We start from the raw sequence: 4,216 nt of genomic DNA on the forward strand, positions 1-4,216 counted from the left end.
GTGGTTGATTCACTTGTCTCTGTTGTTGGTATCGATTTTGCATCGGTTGATTCCCATAACTCAGATTGGGATGATCTCGCCATCTTGGATTATAAGTATTAGAAAAGGGATCATACCTGTGTTGTGGCTGTCCATAATTTCCTACTGCATTAGCATGTTACATTAATTCATCCTCTTGTAACGCAGGACACATGACAATAGCATGACCCGAACCGGAACAAATTCCACATACCTTAAAAGTTTGCATGTTCCCTACAGCCAATTGCCTCACTAAAGAAGTTAAATCAGAAATCTGTTTCTCAATGTTAGATATACTTACCTCATTAACCTTCATAGATGTGTGATCCATTCTCATTCCAAACTGCTGAGAATTTGCTGTCATGTTAGCTATCAGCCTCCTTGCCTCTTCTGGTGTCTTATCAACCAAAGCTCCTCCACTAGTAGCATCTATCATACTGTGATCCATTGGTAGAAGTCCCTCATATAAATACTGAATCAACAGCTGCTCACTTATTTGATGATGGGGACAGCTTGCACACAGCTTCTTAAATCGCTCCCAATACTCATACAAACTCTCTCTATTGTACTGCCGGATTCCACAAATTTCTTTTCTTATGTTTGCAGCACAGGAAGCAGGAAAATACTTCTCCAAAAATAGCTACTTCATCCCATTCCATGAGTTAACAGATCCGAAAGGAAGGTAATATAATCAATCCTTAGCTGTGCCTTCCAGTGAGAAGAGAAAAGCTCGAAGCTTGATTTGATCCTCTAAAACTCCTTGAGGTTTCATGTTGGAACACACAACATGAAATTCCTTTAAATGCTTATGTGGATCCTCACCTTCAAGACCATGAAACTTAGGCAACAAATGGATTAGTCCAGATTTTAACTCAAAAGCAACATTTAAGGCAGGCTATTGAATACACAAAGGCTGTTGGTTTAGATTAGGAGCAGCCAACTCTTTTAAAGTCCTAGCAGCCATGGTTTCATTTTCGAAATTTGAATATGAATCTGAATCTGAACTTAACTCCCTTGGAGATTGGACTCTTTCAGATGTACTCGAAATCTGCTTAGCCAATTTTCTCAACTGTTTAGCTGTTTTTTTCTACTTCTGGATCAAAGATCAACTCACCAGATTGAGAAGTTCTTGTCATATACAAAAAAAATCCAAGTAAAAATAAAAAAATGCCTCAAAACCCTAGAAAACGATGGAATTTGACCTCAAGAGGGTGGGGCCAATGAATAAATTCATTGGTCTTGATCAGAACTTTGTTTCCTTTAAAATAGGTATGGGTTGCCCTCCTAATTCAACAAAAAATCTATTGATGAGTAGTAACATCATAATTTTTTTTTCTGAAAACCTGAAAACAACAATACTTCACAAACAAAATTAATAACAGAATATACTAACACTAAAAACACGAAATCCAATAAACTTTAGTTCCCAACAACAGCGCCAAAATTCTTGATGGTTGTTGATTCCACCAGAAATTAAATTAATTGAAATTATCAGCTATAAAATTTTTTTTGCAGCAAGTGGTAAATCCAGATCCAACCCTAGAAACTGAATTACTAAAATTTTGTGCACTTGTGTAATAAAAAAAGAAAGAAACAAAGGTTGGGGGGGAGGGGGTAATTCGCAGTCCAAAGAAGAAATCAAAAATTAGAAATTAAGAACTAAAATTAAATATGAAACTCTCAAATTAAACAAACTTTAGTCCAAGGTAATTCTCATTCCAATGCATTGATTCGATCATAGACAAAAGAAATACAATTATCTCTTATTGAATACTTAACATAGATTTACCAAACAGCGAGGTAAACCCCTGACTTCTCTGTACTCATCAATTCGAGCCCAACACTCTTGTTGACTCTAATTATTAACTGAATTGGTATTAAGCAATCCTCATCAAATTAATAACTGCTTTAAGAATAGGAAGTAGTTAAGCTGAACAACAATTTATGAAGCATAAATCATTTAATTCATCCTATTGTTTCCTTAGGTTATTATCGAAAATTGGGATCATAATCAATAACACCTAATTGCTACTCATGTTCAATCTTACACAACAATTACGGATTATGAAGATGAACTAGCAATTGATCACATCAAACAATTAACTAATAGGCCTTTTTAGCAAATCATTCAATAGATCAAAGACAATGAAATCAAAAAACAATAGATATTCAAAAAGACATATATTAAATTAAGAACCTATTCTCACAAATCAAGCAAAAGAACTTGAATCCCTTGAACTAAATTAAAAATATAGCCACTCATGTTCATAGCTTACAGAAAAATAAAGTAAAATAAAGAAGAAATCTAAAAAGAGAATGGAGAATGAAGGTCTTCTATAGAGAACAAAAGTCTGAATTAGATGTGTTTTAGCTGCTGCCCAAAGACGTATTTATGATCAAAAACCTAATCCCAAAGATAGAAACCAAACTAGGAAAAGTTTTGAAATTCAAAAGATAGATTTTCAGCCTGCATTCACATTTCTGAAATCAAGGCTGATTTTCAGTGACTTCCTTTCCGAATCTGTCTCTACCCTCTTCAGGAAAGTTGTAGCCCTATTTCTTACCTTTCCAATGGGTACTCATTTGCCCAAATCTAAGGTCTATAGCCCAAGTTATGGCTCAAAAACCGGGACTAGTTTAGACAGACGGTCTAGCCCATTGTGATGACTTCATTGTTGTTTTTGACAATTAAAATGGCCTCATCTCACATCCAGCCCTTCACAGAAGTTGTAGAGGTGGCTCTTAAGGTTCAATTGGGCTTAGGCTTGATTCATTTGGACATCTGGTACTCCAGATACAAAATAAATACTGAAACTGGTTGCGACACATCAAGTCTGGGCTTTTGCAATAGATCCATAGCTCTTTTTGTCAACCTTGGAGACTTATTTGGACTTTGGTCCCTCTTTATCATTTGTAGTGCTCTATCTTAGCTTTTCAATGGATAAAACAGCAATCAATTTGGACACCCACAACTTTAGAAACACCTGAAAAATACAGCAAATGTCAAATACTAAAAATTTCTCCATTTAACACAATTATTCCAACAACTATCTAAACATATGCCTAAATGATAAATATACTTAACCAACTGAATTAAACATAAAAACACACTTCAAACACTAAATGTGATGGGAGTAAAATTAATAAATTATGCACTTATCAACCAATAAAAAAAATTCAATCTTATAAACTTTGTCAAAAAATTTTTGAGGGCTAAATGTGAGAGTTTACTAAATATATGTTTATATTTAAAGTCTATCCAGTTAAAAACTAAAATTTTAGGTGTTGTGTCTCTTGTCAACCCCTTTGATCCGTGTTAATGGCATGCATCAGAAGAACAACATTTTTCAAAGGAACCATTCAAGTGAGATGGAGAAGTTGATGCAAAGGAAGCATTGAGTCAATTTAATCTCTTTGAGTTTGATATAAGATTCATGTGCTCCATCCCTCTTAATGCATTTTTTGAATTCTTACATCCCAATCCATTGCTTTCATGTCAATAATATTCCCAAGGCAAACAGTGTTTCCAAGATCTTCAATATATATCAAACATGTTTCTTCAATCATATTTGTTGGGGTTTCAAAATTAGGTTTAGTGATAAAATATTGGTTACCATGTGAATCTTATTTTGCTCTAGTGTATGAGATGTTACTTCAAGTCGAACCTTAGATATTTTTGTTCTCCCGATTATTAGCAAATGTTTATTCATTACTTGTTGACTAAAAAGAAAACTATACGGTATTTGACTTGATTTCTTACTTAGTCTTAGTTCTTTATTGATTTTTTTTTTGTGGCGCTTTTAGACTTAGTTTTTTATTTCAATTAAATTCTTACTTATAAAAAAAAAGTGACATGTAATTCAAAGTATTATCAACAATTAGCAATAAGTTAAAAACTTTATCTTCATGGTCTGTTTTTCTGTTATAACATATGCAAACAACAAAAATCAGCTTAGGAACTTTACTAACTTCAAAGAAAATCTAAAACATTTTGAGTTAAGAAAACTCCTATTACTGAATCCATTACTAATCCTTTCTAAGGTTTTAACCTTCTATCTCCTGTAAATGTTTATTTGTTTTTGAGTTAATGTACTATTACCATTCGTTCAAAGCTTTCTTCCCCAAAAAGATAGTAATAGAAAACTAAATCTAATTGTGAACTTTTAGTAGGAGAGTAGCTAAAACTGCAAACATTTTA

The 4,216-nt window shown here is 33.3% G+C and overlaps 1 non-coding gene across 1 annotated transcript; it reads left to right on the forward strand.

Annotated features, from left to right (window-relative positions):
• Positions 1-512: 512 nt before the first annotated feature.
• On the forward strand, positions 513-619 carry LOC131182619 (small nucleolar RNA R71). The gene has a single exon (XR_009150883.1). It is a non-coding gene; the product is annotated as a small nucleolar RNA R71 (small nucleolar RNA).
• Positions 620-4,216: the final 3,597 nt, after the last annotated feature.

Source organism: Hevea brasiliensis, chromosome 8 (genome assembly GCF_030052815.1).
Source record: "Hevea brasiliensis isolate MT/VB/25A 57/8 chromosome 8, ASM3005281v1, whole genome shotgun sequence".
In the NCBI taxonomy this organism is placed as follows: Eukaryota; Viridiplantae; Streptophyta; class Magnoliopsida; order Malpighiales; family Euphorbiaceae; genus Hevea; species Hevea brasiliensis.